Source organism: Bufo bufo, chromosome 2, assembly GCF_905171765.1.
Source record: "Bufo bufo chromosome 2, aBufBuf1.1, whole genome shotgun sequence".
Lineage (NCBI taxonomy): Eukaryota > Metazoa > Chordata > Amphibia > Anura > Bufonidae > Bufo > Bufo bufo.
The window spans coordinates 662249206-662267379 of record NC_053390.1 but is presented as its reverse complement, the minus strand read 5'-3'; the positions used below and the strand labels follow the sequence as shown (position 1 = coordinate 662267379).

The 18174-nt window shown below is 43.4% G+C and overlaps 1 protein-coding gene across 1 annotated transcript in view; it reads left to right on the top strand.

Moving 5' to 3' along the window:
* The first annotated feature begins 17708 nt into the window (after window positions 1-17708).
* MAP9 (microtubule associated protein 9) overlaps window positions 17709-18174 on the top strand; it is a 138819-nt gene continuing 138353 nt past the window's right edge. The window contains exon 1 of the mRNA XM_040420518.1: window positions 17709-17838. The gene's annotated coding sequence lies outside the window, so the exon portion shown is untranslated. The remainder of the gene's footprint in view (window positions 17839-18174) is intronic.

The following is an 18174-nucleotide window of genomic DNA, read 5'->3' as shown; positions in this document are numbered from 1 at the left end:
ACAAGCGCACGCTGGTAGACGCGCTGCTGGTGGCATTCCCACCTGACAGTGGGGGCACAGTGGAAGCACAAGGCGAAGGCAGAGGGGGAGGAAGAGGTCGTCAACGCAGCTGGGGCACCGCCAGCACCTCAGAAGGCAGGGTTAGCATGGCCGAAATGTGGAAAAGCTTTGTCAGCACGCCGCAACAACTAGCACCACCAGCTGATATGGAACGTCTTAGCAGGAGGCAGCATTTCTCCAACATGGTGAAGCAGTATGTGTGCACATGCCTACACGTACTGAATGACGGGTCTGCCCCCTTCAACTTCTGGGTCTCCAAATTGGGCACATGGCCTGAGCTTGCCCTTTACGCCTTGGAGGTGCTGGCATGCCCTGCAGCCAGTGTATTATCTGAACGTGTGTTTAGCACGGCAGGGGGCGTCATCACAGACAAGCGCAGCTGCCTGTCCACAGCCAATGTGGACAATCTCACGTTCATTAAAATGAACCAGGCATGGATCCCTCAGAACTTGTCCGTACCTTGTGCAGAATAGACATGTATACCGGCACTAACCAGCCATTGTTATAATGCGCCGCAATTGCTCATTCTTGTATTTTGGATATTTCATACTCTTTTAGAGTGTACCCTAATTTTAAAAAATAAAATTTAAAACCAAAAACCTGTGTTGGCTACTTCGTCCTCCTCTACCGCCACTTCCACCTACACCGCTACGTCCACCGCCTCCTCAAACTCCTACTCCATATGGAACTCCACCTCATAAATCAATTTTTTTTATTTTATTTGTACTTATTTTATTTTATATCATTTCACTACTTTGTCAGTTACATTTTCAGGTAAAATTCACCAATTATTGGGTATAATACCACTGCTATACCTAGTAGACCGTTAAAAAAAATAAAAAATTGTCTGTTACATTTTCTGGTTAAATTCACCAATTTTTGGGTGTATAGTACCACTGCTATACCTAGTAGACAGGTAAAAAAATAAATACAATTGTCATTTAAATTTTCGGGTGAAATTCACCAATTTTTGGGTGTGAAGTACGTTTTCTATACCTAGTAGACAGGTTAAACAAAATAAAAATTTGTCTGTTACATTTTCTGGTGAAATTCACCAATTTTTAGGTGTGATGTACCACTGCTATACCTAGTAGACAGGTATAAAAAATATATAAATTGTCAGTTACATTTTCAGTTGAAATTCAACAATTTTTGGGTGTGGTGTACCACTGCTATACCTAGTAGACAGGTATAAAAAATATATAAATTGTCAGTTAAATTTTCTGGTGAAATTCAAAAATTTTTGGGTGTGATTTACCACTTCTATACCTATTAGACCGGTAAAAAAAAAAATATTTAAATTTGTCAGTTACATTTTCTGGTGAAATTCACAAATTTTTGGGTGTGATGTACCACTGCTATACCGAGTAGACAGGTAAAAAAAAAATTTGTCAGTTACATTTTTTGGTGAAATTCACAAATTTTTGGGTGTAATATACCCCTCCTCTAACTAGTTGACAGCTTAATAAATGTAAAAAAAATTCTTTAACATTTTCGGGTGACAATAAACAATTTTTATCTGTCATAGACCCCTTCTCTACCAAGTAGACAGGTTAATAAATTTTACAAATTTTTCTGTTACATTCTTGGGTTGACATTATAAAATTTTAGACGTGAATAAACCCCTGCTCTGCATAGGTGACAGGGAATAAAATTTTATAAATTCTTCAGTAATTAATGCGCGCCACATCCTTTCATTCAATGCTTAAACTTTAAAAAGTTGTCACACTTTTATGCTTTAATAATTTCTCCCATAATTCAACTCTATAATTTTAAATTTAAAAAAATGTATCCTGCCTTGGATGTGGTCTCTCTTTCTCACGCTCTCTCTCCAGTGTGGAACCCTGATTCCCCCCCACTCGTGATCACCATGGTAGGCGCAGAAAAGAACATCGAAAGTTGATAGAGCAGATATCAAATTGGATCGTGAACATCACGCGGACGTGCGACATGGTGGGGCAGTAAGTTTGCACACGCCTACACGAACTGACTGACAGGGGTCAGCCCCTGCAACTTCTGAGTCTCCAAATTGGGCACATGGCCTGAGCTTGCCTTTTACCCCTTGGAGGTCCTGGCCTGCCCTGCATCCAGTGTATTGTCTGAACGTGTGTTTAGCACGACTGCAGGGGGTTATCAGTGGTTATATTTCCCAATATTTTGGGGTGTACCCTAATTTAAAAAATAAAATTTAAAACCAAAAACCAACGCCGCTTCCACCTACACCACCACATCCACCGCCTCCTAAACCGCCTACTCCATATGGACCTCGTCCTCCTAGATCAAGATTATTATTTTTTATTTTTATGTATTTTATGTTATTTAAAGTCATTTCCCTAGCCACATTTGTTTGCAGAGCACTTGCCATGCTCTTAACCACATTTCGATGCCATTTGCAGCCCTCTAGCCCTTTCCATTACATTTTTACAGCCATTTTAGTGCTCAAAAGTTCGGGTCTCAATTGGCTTCAATGGGGTTTGGGTTCGGGGTCAAGTTCGGGTCAAGTTCGGGTCCCGAACTCGAACTTTTTTCTGAAGTTCGGCCGAACCCGTCGAACCCGAATATCCAGGTGTCCACTCAACTCTAGTCATAAGGGAAAATAATAGCACTCTTAATACAGAATGCTTACTAAAATAAAAAATAAAAAAAATTAACTCACCTCATCCTCTTGTTTGCGCAGCCGGCATCTTCTTCTTTCTTCTTCTTTCAGGACCTGCAAAAGAACCTTTGATGACGTAATCACGTGGTGAGCGCAGTGACGTCAGTGCAGGTCCTGCTGAATGAAGATAGAAATCTTGTGATTTTCACACAGACCAATTCATTTCTATGGGGCCTGCGTTGCTTGAAAAATGCAGACGCAGTGACGTCAGCGCAGGTCCTGCTGAATGGAGATAGAAATCTCGCGATTTTCACGCAGACCAATTCATTTCTATGGGGCCTGCGTTGCATGAAAAATGCAGAATATAGAACATGCTGCGATTTTTACGCAACGCACAAGTGACCTCACGCATTGCACCCGCACGGAATTCTTGCCCATGTGAAAGGGGCCTTAGGGGTTAGTCTAGGGGGTTATTGGGCAATTTCACTAGGACAATCGTAAGTGTTGGCCTTAGGCGAATTAATATGGCAATTCTCCAGGGACACATCTTTCTAGGGGGATCCTAAGCATAGGACTCTTTCAAAGGATCTCATAGATTCCTTGTGCCTTGTCTTTGGTCTAATGAGCCATTATAAATCAGGTAGAGTAGCAGCCGGGCAGTGTTCTCTTAGTTTGCACATTGAAAGGTCTTTAGGCGGTCTAAGGTTTGAGGCCATGTGTGATCATATCTGTACAATTTGAGCTTATCAGTAGTGTTGCACGAATGGAAGCATCCAAAGCAGAATTTGATCAGAAGTTTAGGAAAAATATGATTCGCAATGAATCCTAATTTCCTCATGTATCGTGGTAATAAATAAAAAAATTCTTAAAATGGCTGCTGCACGTGTTACAAAGTGAAAGTAAGAAGCCTGGGAACACGAGATCACCCATAATGCCGTGCAGCCATTCAATGAGCAAATAGACATCCCCTGTGATGCCGAAGCCCTACAAAAAGCCTCATCCTGCTCAGTCCCCACCATTTAACTGTGAGCTGACCATAGCAAGAGACATAGCAAGCGCTTATGCACTAGGGACAGTGTTTCAGAAAGCTTTTAATAGAAGAATATTGGATAGGGAGAGTGCAGGGAGATAGTAGGGAGATTTTTTAGACACTGTAGGGAGAGCATAGGGAGACAGCAAGGACAGTGCAGGTTGAGTGTAATCATCATGTGCATCTTGTTGCCACAATCCCACTTAATCTTTTAATTTATACATAGAATTACTGTGCTTCAGTGTTAAAGTGCGGTGTAATATGTCACTGTCTGCATCTTGTTGAACCGCTGGCACATTAGCAGTTAATCTGTTACATTACTGATACAGTTACTGCACACTATGTTCAACAGATGTTGCCTGGGCCCTCCAAAGGAATGGGCAGTGGCAACAATGTTGCTGTAGCCAGCACAAGGGGTAGTGGTAGCAGCAGTCACATTAACAGGCCAGAGCTGCCACTGTCATCCAACGGCCGTGTTTTGACCAACAATCCAGATGTACTAAAATGGTTGACTAGCTCTTCAACATCTCAAGTGACAACAGATAGACACAGCCAGGAATTGGTGGGTTCCTCTGACACCATACTTAGTTGGTATGGCCCAGGAACTGCCTATGTGCCGTCACCTGTCCTGAACCTTGCTTTTGCTGCTCCTTCTGCTAGCTTTTCAGCGAGCATGAGCTTTTTGAGGAGAGTCAGCAGTTCTAGGCCAGCACAGACCTGGTGGAGAGTTCCGCTGAGGACTTCTCTTGGCATGCAACTTCCGATGATTACAGTTGAGTGGGAGTACGTGTTACGAGAGGTCAGGGGCATAGTCAAGAGACAGGTGAGGGTGACATTATTGAGGATCAAATCGATGTAGATGAAGACATAGCCAATTGAACGTAACACTACCCCAAGACCAACCATTAGGATCCCCTAGCGAGAGGTTGTTAGGGACAATTTCTCAATTATTCCCTCCAAGACCAACCAATAGAAACCCCTAGTAAAAAGTGGCCCTTGAAAATTGTCCAATAAAATACTCCAGACCAACCATTAGAATTTCTCTAGTAAGGGTACTTTCACACTTGCGGCAGTGGATTCCGGGCGGCAGTTCCGTCGCCAGAACTGCCTGCCGGATCCGGCAATCCGGACACAAACGGATGGAATTAGTGTTGGGCTCGAATATTCAAATAGCGAATATTATTTGCGAATATCGGCAGTTCAAGAATTGGCGAATATTTAGAATATAGTGATATATATTCGTAATTTAGAATATTCTAGATTTTATTTTCATCAGTAACCTCCCTTCTTGCTTGTGGGCCAATGAGAAGGCTGCAATGTCTTTGTCTGAGCTTAGCAACATCCCTAGCAACCAATAGGAAAGTTGCCTACCCCTTACTATATAAGAACCTCCCCAGCAGCCCTTGTATGCAGTATTTTGCAGATCTAAGCGAGAGACAGCAGTGTTATTGCTGTGCTCTGTGCTTTCCTGTCTCATTACATTAGAGAGTTAGTTAGTTAGTTTATATATATATACTACAGATAGTTAGTGGGAGATAGTCAGTGTAGGTTAGATAGTGATATAGTGTAGCTGATAGGTTCTGCTGTCCATACATACATGATACATACATAGTGCTGTGATATCACTAGTTCACAACAATACTTAGTGCACCAATCACTAGTAAGTACTTACTATACCAGGAGGTCTGCTATGCAATTATCAGAGCTTTGCCCACTATCATCAGTTGGGCATCTATCTATTGAAACCTGCAAGAACTTACCAACTATCCTGAGTCCCCTGATGAACCAGCCTTGATTACGTCTGGGGAAACGCGTCGGGACATATTGCCAAAAAAGGGACGAACATCATCGATCCGTTTAGGCAGGGTATCAATAGGCGACAGTGAGGGTTTAGCCACCGAGAGGTGGGGTCGCCCCTTTCGGGGTGGGTGCTCCGCCTGTAGGCAGGGGTACATTGAGGTTTGTATTAGGGATATTGTTCCCTTCCCCTTATCCACCACCTCTCTTTCTACCATTTGGCCAGGTCCAACAGTCATCTAACTGTAAGTTGCCGCAAAATTTTCTATACATCGGACTTCATTATCTTGATAAGTCCAAGTAAGGCCTTGTCTAATTATTTGACATAGCCAAATATATATACTAAGAAGGGGTATTATTTTAACCAACAACAGTAAAAGTTATGTTTTATATGAAAAGTCATTTTTCTCTGTGATGTCACCAATCACTAATAAGTAGTCAGACCTGTTAAAATGTGAAGTTGACGTATTGCGAAAAAAAATTGCATCATTGGTGACGATTTCGCAATCGCAAATATATTGAGACACTCTATCTGCATATAAAGCTATTGTAATGTTCTGCCGTGCCAACCATTTTATCCAGTTTCAGGAAACTTCTAGCAGCTTGAAAAATGTAGCTATAGTGACCCACACCTGTATTTCGAGTGCATTACACAAATATTACATTGCCGATTTTTCGCGATCAGGAAAATAATCTCGAATTCGCGAGTTCTCAAATATATGACGAATATTCTACCAAATATTCGCGAAATATCGCAAATTCGAATATTGCCCCTGGCACTCATCACTACCAACAGACTACCAGACAAACCATTAGGATCTCCCTAGTTAGATGTAGCCTTAGAAAACTGCCCAATTAACAGCCCCCCCCTCAACACCAATAAATCTTGTTACCTAGAAACTGAAAACACCATTAATGTATAAAGAACATGTTTATTGAAATATATATTTTTAACTGAGTTTGCTGTAATTTTGATGAGTAGATGTTCAGCTGTGTGTTTCTATGTAGATAAGGTGGCATATAAGTTGTCCTTCTTTCCATGCATTGTCCCAGGTAGGATCTTCTATAAAACTCCATTGTCTGTTATCATCAGTGATCTAGAAAACAATAGACAATAATATTTACAAAAATGCCAGGATGTATCATAAAAAAAATAAAAAATACAATAAGAAATCCCTGCACCTTCTTTTGGGGATCATTGTTTGTGGGCGCTGACGTCTGTCATGATGCAATCGCCATCCCTATCAAATTGGTAATCATCATCAACATCAACCATTTCAACATCGTCGGGGTACTGCCGCTCCCCGACCTCCATTGGTTCTTCTGTTTCCTCATTTGCGTCCTTCATCTCGATGTCATCATTATACTGTCTTCCCTCTACCTCCATTTCCTCTACTTCATCCTTTTCCAGTCTTCGTCGTTTGCGCTGGACGACCTCTTCTACTTTGAATCGCTTGAGCAGAACTGCCTCCACTTGTCCTATCTCAACTCGGCGTCGCTTCCGTGAGCACATGGTGAGCCAGGCATAGACTGACACAGGTGGCACGGAATGAGCCGTTAATACCCACATTCTACATTATGACATCACAAGAGGTTGACCTCATCCAGATTCTACACATTATGACATCATAATTAGTGTGGCCAGACCAGAGATTGATTATGACATCATAAAGAGTACGGGAGCTTCACCAGGCCTGGAGATTCTACATGATGACATCACAGGTTGTTCCGCTTACGCACCAGAGAGTGATCATACATTGATCCTCCACATTGTGAAACTTTTTATGTGTTCAGTACTCAGTGATTTCTGTACATTTATGTGGTTTAAGTGATATGTGTATCTAGGCATAGATATGTCAGTGTGTGGTAACTGAGGTAATCCATTCCTAATTCCATGCAGTGACTTGTAGAACACGATTATATTACCAGCCGTCATTCAGAGCTTGATGTCAATGAAAAACTAAAAACTGACCACTGGTGGTGCCATGGAACCAGCCAGTAATGTAAGGACGTTCCTTAAGCAGCAATCCAAACTGCTGTGACAATGGAGTTAACTTAGGCCACTTGCATAAAACAGTTAAATATGGCTGTCTGATGGCCGTTTAACCCCTTAAGGACTTAGGACGTATCGGTACGGCATGGGTCCCGAGTCCTTAAGGACCCATGACGTACCGGTACGTCATAACTTGAAATCGGTATTCCGGCGCCCCAGGGGTTAATCGGAACGGGATTTCGGCTGAAATCATTCAGCCGGCATCCCGTAACCATGCAGGGGGGGGTCATTTAACCCCCCCCGCATCGGCGATCGCAGAAAACCGCAGGTCAATTCAGACCTGCGGTTTGCTGCGCTTTCTGCAGTTTCTGATCCCCGCGGGCCCTGACCGCGGGGATCAGAAGCTTTAGTGTCCCTAAAATATATATTTTACACCCCCCCTGCACCCCTGCATGATTTTTTTGCCGGCGGGTGGTGCAGGGGGGGAGTTGTGGGCGGTGGGGGCGGTGCGGAAGGCGGGCGGTGCGGCAGGCGGGATCGCGATCCCCCGCCCGCCTCCCCTTGAATAATCGTTGGTGTTCAGTGGGTATACCAGGGTGCCAGCACATTGCTGGCACCCTGGTATAAACGGCTGACATCGATGATGCGATGTCAGCCGTTTAACCCTTTCCATACAGCGGTCCGTACGGACCGCTGTATGGAAAAAGTTAACAGTAAGAGGGAGCTCCCTCCCTCTCCCATCGGGGGGCTGCTGTGCCTTTGCAGCCCCCCGATGGAGAGGGAGAGAGCTCCCAGACAGCCCCCCGACAGATCCCCTCCTTACCCTTCCCCGTCTGCGAAGTTCTGAGCAGTACTGAGCAGACGGGGAAGGTTCCCATGGCAACAGGACGCCTCTCAGGCATCCTGCTGTCCATGGTGCTGAACAGATCTGCGCTAAAGGCAAAGATCTGTTCAGACAAAGTGTAAGTAAAGTACAGTACAATATATATTGTACTGTACTGTATTACACAGACATCAGACCCACTGGATCTTCAAGAACCAAGTGGGTCTGGGTCAAAAAAAAGTGAAAAAAAAGTAAAAAAAAAGTAAAAATCAAAAAACACATTTATCACTGAGTAAAAATGAAAAAAATAAAATTCCCTACACATGTTTGGTATCGCCGCGTCCGTAACGACCTGATCTATAAAACGGTCATGTTACTTTCCCCGCACGGTGAACGCCATAAAAATAAAAAAATAAAAACTATTAGGAAATTGAAATTTTGCCCACCTTACTTCCCAAAAAAGGTAATAAAAGTGATCAAAAAAGTCGCATGTACGCCAAAATAGTACCAATCAAACCGTCATCTCATCCCGCAAAAATCATACCCTACCCAAGATAATCGCCCAAAAACTGAAAAAACTATGGCTCTTAGACTATGGAAACACTAAAACATGATTTTTTTTGTTTCAAAAATGAAATCATTGTGTAAAACTTAAATAAATAAAAAAAGTATACATATTAGGTATTGCCGTGTCCGTATCGACCGGCTCTATAAAAATATCACATGACCTAACCCCTCAGGTGACCACCGTAAAAAAATAAAAATAAAAACGGTGTAAAAAAAGCAATTTTTTGTCATCTTACGTCACAAAAAGTGTAATAGCAAGTGATCAAAAAGTCATATGCACCCCAAAATAGTGCCACTCAAACCGTCATCTCATCTTGCAAAAAATGAGACCCTACTTAAGATAATCGCCCAAAAACTGAAAAAACTATGACTCTTAGACTATGGAGACACTAAAACATTTTTTTTGTTTTAAAAATGAAATCATTGTGTAAAACCTACATAAATAAAAAAAATTGTATACATATTAGGTATCGCCGCATCCGTGACAACCTTCTCTATAAAATTACCACATGATCTAACCTGTTAGATGAATGTTGTAAATAACAAAAAAAAAAAACGTGCCAAAAAAATCTATTTCTTGTTACCTTGCCGCACAAAAAAGTGTAATATAGAGAAACCAAAAATCATATGTACCCTAAACTAGTACCAACAAAACTGCCACCCTATCCCGTAGTTTCTAAAATGGGGTCACTTTTTTGAAGTTTCTACTCTAGGGGTGCATCAGGGGGGCTTCAAATGGGACATGGTGTCAAAAAACCAGTCCAGCAAAAGCTGCCTTCCAAAAACCGTATGGCATTCCTTTCCTTCTGCACCCTGCCGTGTGCCCGTACAGCGGTTTACGACCACATATGGGGTGTTTCTGTAAACTACAGAATCAGGGCCATAAATGATGAGTTTTGTTTGGCTGTTAACCCTTGCTTTGTAACTGGAAAAAAAATATTAAAATGGAAAATCTGCCAAAAAAGTGAAATTTTGAAATTGTATCTCTATTTTCCATTAAATCTTGTGCAACACCTAAAGGGTTAACAAAGTTAGTAAAATCTGTTTTGAATACCTTGAGGGGTGTAGTTTCTTAGATGGGGTCACTTTTATGGAGTTTCTACTCTAGGGGTGTATCAGGGGGGCTTCAAATGGGCAATGGTGTCAAAAAACCAGTCCAGCAAAATCTGGCTTCCAAAAACCATACGGCGCTCATTTCCCTCTACGCCCTACTGTGTGCCCGTACAGTAGTTTACGGCCACATATGGGGTGTTTCTGTAAACTACAGAATCAGGGCCATAAATAATGAGTTTTGTTTGGCTGTTAACCCTTGCTTTGTAACTGGAAAAAAAATATTAAAATGGAAAATCTGCCAAAAAAGTGAAATTTTGAAATTGTATCTCTATTGTCCATTAAATCTTGTGCAACACCTAAAGGGTTAACAAAGTTTGTAAAATCAGTTTTGAATACCTTGAGGGGTGTAGTTTCTTAGATGGGGTCACTTTTATGGAGTTTCTACTCTAGGGGTGCATCAGGGGGGCTTCAAATGGGACATGGTGTCAAAAAACCAGTCCAGCAAAATCTGGCACACCTTTCTCTCTACGCCCTACTGTGTGCCCGTACAGTAGTTTACGGCCACATATGGGGTGTTTCTGTAAACGGCAGAGTCAGGGCAATAAAGATACAGTCTTGTTTGGCTGTTAACCCTTGCTTTGTTAGTGGAAAAAATGGGTTAAAATTGAAAATTAGGCAAAAAAAAGAAATTCTCAAATTTCATCCCCATTTGCCAATAACTCTTGTGCAACACCTAAAGGGTTAACGAAGTTTGTAAAATCAGTTTTGAATACCTTGAGGGGTGTAGTTTATATAATGGGGTCATTTTTGGGCGGTTTCTATTATGTAAGCCTCGCAAAGTGACTTCAGACCTGTAGTGGTCCCTATAAATTGGGTTTTTGTAAATTTCTGAAAAATTGCAAGATTTGCTTCTAAACTTCTAAGCCTTGTAACATCCCCAAAAAATAAAATATCATTCCCAAAATGCTACAAACATGAAGTAGACATATGGGGAATGTAAAGTCATCACAATTTTTGGGGGTATTACTATGTATTACAGAAGTAGAGAAACTGAAACTTTGAAATTTGCAAATTTTTCTAAATTTTTGGTAAATATGGTATTTTTTTATGCAAAAAAATTTACTTTTTTTGACCCATTTTTAGCAGTGTCATGAAGTACAATATGTGACGAAAAAACAATCTCAGAACGGCCTGGATAAGTCAATGCGTTTTAAAGTTATGAGCACTTAAAGTGACACTGGTCAGATTTGCAAAAAATGGCCAAGTCCTTAAGGTGAAATAGGGCTGAGTCCTTAAGGGGTTAAGTCACACGACCATTTTTAGCAGAAATGAAAGTTTATGGGCCTATTCACATGGCCGTTTTTTTAACGGCCAATGTGGGGATTCACTCTGGTAGGCAGGGTAAGCGGACGCAGTACAGAGGCAAAAACAAGGATGTAAATCAAAGTTCAGTGTTTTATTCACACAATAGGAAAAACAAGAAAAAAGTAACGATGTTCAGTTTTTGGTGCTTGTTCACACTACACAAAGTCCACAGTGCACAAAACCTTCACCTGGTCAGTAGATTTCCACCCACAGTCCACAGCAGGCTTTAGAGGCCTGTTTCCTCCAGCATACGGCTCTCACAGCTCCACAGTTTCACAGCTTCTCTGTCATGGAGGATAATTCCCCAGCTGAACGTGCTGGCTGGGTTTTTATATCCCAGCCAAAAGCCGGCCTGGAACCGTGGGGAACAGCCACCCACCCTGCTCTATGGCTGCTCCCAATAAGAAACGGCCCAGTTCGGCTTTATAGCCATATTAACAGCGGAAATGTCAGACTGCACTACAGAACTGACACTTCAGGAAAAAAATCAGGTTCTTACCTCACCGAGGCCAGGAACCTCGGTGACACGTATCTTCCGTCAATGACGGCTACTTGTTCCTTCTTACACCAGTAAATAGCGTCAAATGAATGGGACCATTTTTAATGGAGAAGTGCACCCGTCTAATGGCCGTTAAAAATGGGTACACTAGAACCATATGACCTTTTATGAGTAAAGAAAAAAAATAATTCCCACCTTATCCACTTGCACACGCAGCAGCAGTCCCTCCTCTTGTGATTGAAAAGGACCTGTTGAAGGACCTGTGCTCAACGTAAAGATGTCACTAAGAGCTAGCTCATGATGGGAGAATGTGGTGACATCATCACGCTGAGCTCAGGTCCTTCGGCAGGTCCTTTTCAATCAAGAGAGGAATGACTGCCTCTGTGTGTGGAAGTGGATGAGGTGAGTATTTTTTTTTATTTTTTATGCTAAAGCAAATCTTTACAGCTGGGGGCCACTATGGGAGACATTGTGTAACACCCCAGAGTTGTGTTACAAAACTTTTTTACCCCTCTACAACCTGTTAAGGGCATTAACATTGTCATCTTGTGTAATTTCATGTAATTTCCTCACAAATGTCCATTGAAAACCTTGTTAATTATATATTGCTGTAATTTCTATGTTCACCAACAGGTGGCAGCAATGTTCAACAGGGACTTAAGCCAGTTTAGTGTTTCTAAACTGGAATAGTTCCTTCGCTTTTAGACATTTTATACCTCCTTGGATTACAATTAACTCTTTATTATTCCTGTGGTTTACAATTGACTTTTTAAAGTTTCCAGAGGACTCTACGTCAAGCACTTCAAGAAGCAAAAGGACTCAAGTTATTTTTGAGCCTACCCTTGCATTAATAAATGTGCACTATTTTCAAAAATGGTTTACTGCAATGTTAAAAGCTTGCACCCAAAGAAAAGACTCAAACGTATACCTGAGCTCTTTGTGATTCATACTGCTCTATTTTTGCACTAATTGTACCAGTTTACATTTTATGTAACGTTCAAGTATTACATGCCTATTGTGTGTATTCTCTTCTAGGTGCCGCAATGTGACATTCATGCACTAATTGTGATAATTGCACTTAACCTGAAATGTAGCAACTTACTCTAGTATGCCTTATTTTACAGCTCATGTTCTCTCACCCCTTCATACGGACTGCCTTTATACGGACGCTTAATACTAATGGCCTACATCTGGAGTCATATATCCCGGGTAGCCAGGGTAGGACCAAGTGGTAAGTCCTGGTAGGTCCAGTAACTACACGGTTAACCCTGCTGCTTCGGGAATGGTTAGAAGTCATAGACCCCTCCTTCCCACTTGTTATATGTTCAGGATTGCTCCCATCCTGAGGTGTTTCTTCCAGGAGTTCCATGGGATTATAATACCCTCCTCCTTTGACATTGCCAGAAGTGCATGGAGACGCTAAATGTCTCCCCTTCTGAGCCTTTGCCTAAGGTATGGTACCTCAAGCCTTAGAGCCACAATTTAGCTACCCATAGTCACCATAGTGATCGTTCTATAAGCCATATTTTTAAGACTTTGGTGCAGGGAAGGGAATTCAGGATAAAGCCACCCTTTCATTTGCGGGCATTCCATTACACCATGGTGGGATTACAGAGTAAGGACACCCCCATGCTTTATTTGGTGTTTACAGAGCTCAGAACACTTCAAAGTCAGTCAGTAATGTTTGCTTAGTGCAGTACTTGGTTCACTGGTTATACCGAGAGGGGGAAACTGTTAGTTAGGAACACCTACTCATGCAGGCAGGAACCTTGGGATAGCCGTTATATGTTTTGTCTTTGTATGTCTTTATATGTAATTCATGCAGCACTTTGTATTTATTTGGGTACCCCAAAGCTGGTTCCTCTCCCTCCTAAGCATATGCCGAAGGCGGCTTAACTCGAAGTAAGGGGGAATGTAACACCCCAGAGTTGTGTTACGAAACTCTTTTATCCCGCTACAACCTGTTAAGGGCATTAACATTGTCATCTTGTGTAATTTCATGTAATTTCCTCACAAATCTACATTGAAAACCTTGTTAATTATATATTGCTGTAATTTCTATGTTCACCAGCAGGTGGCAGCAATGTTCAACAGGGACTTAAGCCAGTTTAGTGTTTCTGAACTGGAATAGTTCCTTCCAGTTCAGCTCCTCCCTCTATGAGCAGAGTGGATTACTCCCACGTCTTTAAGTTAGTGTGCCAGTCACCCCGGCTAGGCGAAGGCTGTGCGTGTAGGAGCTCCCAGATATAGGGATCCAAAGCCAGGATCTTGTCTCTACTGAGACATTGATCATCATTCCCAGCCTGAGCCTTGCAGCCTCAGCTGGTAGAAGCAAGCAGCCACCTCCAGTTACAGGAAGAAGCATACCCTGACACCATAACTGTGAGTACCGTCCAGAGACCCCAGGAGAAGACATATTCCTCCTCAGATAGTCAGTCCCCAAGATAGCAGAAGATAGTCAGCGCAGAAGCCAAATTCCTGCCACATTACAGAGCTACTAAGCAGACTTCCTTTTCCTGCAAAAGCTCCAGGCACATGATAGAGCAGAAGATAGATTCCTGCCACACATTGTCAATACCTGCTGGGACTTCAGACTAATGCTGTATCTCACTTGGATGAAAGCTGCAACTAGTAAAGACAAGTTTGAACTTTACCAAAAGTCTGGATCGTAAACTAGCACAACACTCATTTTATTGCAAGTATAAAATGTATTTTAAGATTAAAAGCGGACAAGAATAGGCATATTCTCTTAGTGCCGGCAATGTGCGGTCCGCAAAATGCGGAACGCACATTGCCGCTGTCCGTGTTTTGCGGATCCGCAAAACACACACGGATGTGTGAATGGACCCTAAAGCTGTTAACCGCACCTACAACAGACCATGTGACTCAGAAGATACCAGGTGCAAAAGAATGTTACCAACCAAATAAAGTGGCACATTCCATACACATAAAGACAAAAACTCACTGAAAAAAGTGGCCTAAATGGGTGGAAATGCTCCAAACCCAGAAACTGTAGCGTGTCTATAAACGGCCGAGCAATTTCTTCGCATGCGGTCCGCAGACAACGGCAATCCCCAGCAAAAAATGCGTACAATGGAGGATGCCGGGGCGGACCGCATGCACCTCAAAGAACATCTTACACAAAATGATACATTGCGGACAAGAATAGGACATGTTCTATCTTTTGCGGAGTTGCGGACCTGAAGATCGGGGCTGCGCTCCGCAAATGCGGATGCTGACAGCACACTGTGTGCTGTCCGCATCAATTCCGTCCCCATAGAAAATGAATGGGTCCGCACCCGTTCCGCAAAATTGCGGAACGGATGCGGACCCATTTGCGGACATGTGAATGGAGCCTTAGGCCACTTTTTTCAGTGAGTTTTTGTCTTTATGTGTTTGGAATGTGCCACTTTATCTTGTTGGTAACGTTCTTTTGCACCTGGTAGCTTTTTTTTGATCTGGCATAGGGTGAGCCAGTGGAGCGTGCACCGTCTCCGTCTCCAGCTGGACAGGTTTGTTGTTTATTCAGTTTGTATAATTATGACGGAAGCGTTTTTGCTGATCCATTATGCATCCAGCAAAGATGCTTGTGTGAAAGTAGCCTAAGCTTTAGGCCGCATGCACACGACCGTGGTGTATTTTGCGGTCCGCAAATCGCGGATCAGCAAAACACGGATGGCGTCCGTGCGCGTTCCGCAATTTTCGTAACGGCACGTACAGCCTTTACATATAACTGCCTATTCTTGTCCGCAAAGCGCGGACAAGAATAGGACATATTCTATTTTTTTTGCGGGGCCACGGAACGGAGCAACGGATGCAGACAGCACACGGAGTGCTGTCCGCATCTTTTGCGGCCCCATTGAAGTGAACGGGTCCGCATCCGAGGCGCCAAAACGGCGGCTCGGATGCGGACCAAAACAACGTCGGTGTGCATGAGGCCTTAGAGTCCTGAAATCTGCTGAATGCTGTGCGATCCTGTCAGAGGAGTGGAGGCCGGACCTGGACTTCTCACTGACACATGCTGAGAGTCTATCGCGTCGAACTTGGCTTGCGTGTGTCTGGCCTAAATCTGTCATACCATTAACCACAAAGTTTTTGAATAAATCGACTTCAGATCTATGATCCGAAGCTCGATTTGCTCAAGCCTAATTACGACCACCCTATAATCCAGCAGCAGTGGTCGTGCTTGCACACTATAATAAAAAGCGCCGACCTCTCTGGTGGCCGGGACAGCAGCAGTGCATTCCAGTACTTTTTCCTATTGTGTAAATGCACGACCACTACTGCCAGATTACAGGGTGGCCATAACCATGGAAACAAGCAGTGTATCTGATAGAAAAAATGAATCCAGCCAGCAAAGGAGGCAACATGGACAATCACAATACATTAGTAAATGCCTCGTATTAACTTTCTGTACATGATAAATGCCATTCGCTAAAGTGAGACAATCCCTTTAAGCCATGTCCCCTTTCCAAGTCATGTACCTTGATGGAGAAGATGTAAAAAGGGTAGAAGCCTCTAAGGCTACTTTCACACTCGCGTTTTGGCGTTTCGTTTGTGAGATCTGTTCAGGGCTCTCACAAGCGGTCCAAAACGGATCAGTTTTGCCCTAATGCATTCTGAATGGAAAAGGATCCGCTCAGAATGCATAAGTTTGCCTCCGTTCCATCTCCGCTTGCAGCGTTTTGGTGTCCGTCTGATGAAACTGAGCCAAACGGATCCGTCCTGACACACAATGTAAGTCAATGGGGACGGATCCATTTTCTATGGCACAATTGACTTCTAATGGTGTTCAAGACGGATCCGTCATGGCTATGTTAAAGATAATACAAACGGATCCGTTCTGAACGGTTGCACGCGGTTGTATTATCTGAACGGATCCGTCTGTGCAGATCCATGACGGATCCTCACCAAACGCGGGTGTGAAAGTAGCCTAAAAGACTTGTTAGGATCCATTTACACGTTTGCAAAATGGGTCCGCAATATTGCGGACCCATTCATTTTCAATGGGGCCGGAATGTGCTGTCCGCACTTCCGTTCCGCAAAAAAAAAATAGAACATGTCCTATTCTTATCCGCAATTGCAGACAAGAAAAGGCATTTTCTATGAAAGTGACGGCGGTGTGCGGTCCGCAAAAAATGCGGAACGCACATTGCCGATGTCCGCAATTTGCGGTTCCATAAAAAAAAGGAGTTATCTAACCAATGAAATTCCCCCCATATGCCCGGACCCCTCACACACAATGTACTTACCTTGCTCCCCGGCACCCACATCGCTTCTGAAGCCCGCTCGGCCGCCACCGCACAGATGAAAACATCCAATAGTAGGCAGCGACAAGAACCGGCCTCCCTAGTGTCACCCGCCATGCTAGGGAGGCTCGTGCCCCCTCTGTATGTTTTCATCCGCGCGATGAGGAGATGCAGCGGCGGCCATGCGGGCTTCAGAGATGACACGGGGGACAGGGAGAGAGGGAAGTACACTGTGTGTAAGGGGCCCGGACATGCAGGGAAGTGAGGGTCATGGAGGCCACTTTCTGGAGCACATCGTGGTGAATGCCGTACCGGAAAAATAATCCCCTCCCCCCAAAATATTGAATAAAGTGATCAAAAAGTCATACACGCTCCAAAAAAGGGATGGATCTGGGAAAGTAGGAAGTAAAATACAAAATACAGGGAAATGGTAAAATCCACGCACTTTAATACATATCTATATGATTCTGATAAATCTCCTCACACTACTGCATAACTGAAGCGACCATCATTGTAATCAGTGAGCGCACGAGGGGCGGAGCCTCCAAGGTCTCACGCGGGACCTGCCCACAGTATACAACTGTGTAGAGTGCTGACGTGATAGGCTCCGCCCACACGCAGGGACACGTGCTTCTTCCGTTACCGTGCGTCGTTACCTAGTAACCAACGCGGCTTCTCCAGCCTTGCCCCGAGATAGGTACCAGCCATTATCAAGTACCGGACAATTAGCCCATCAGACGTTAGTGATGACAGAGAGATAATCGGCGTGAAGCAGCGGCGGCCTCTGCATCAGGAGACACCTACCGGTAAGGTAACAGGTGGTCACCTCAGCCCTCACACAATGGATTCGGTTTAGGACATCACACAGGTCACCAGCTGTAAGCTCTGATGTCATCCCGTCATATTAACATGGCGACTTATAACCGAGAAGATCGCAATGTCGGAATGCTAAATCGCAGCTAATGATAGTGTATGAGGTCTATGGATCTCAGCGCAGCCACATTCACTGGCATTTCAGGGACATGATATTATAGGTGATATGTGTTTGATGGATGGGGGTCTGACCACTAGAACTTCCACTGATCATGAGACCGGGAGTGGTGTGGCCCCCTGTGGATGATGGTCACTGCTGCCACATTCAG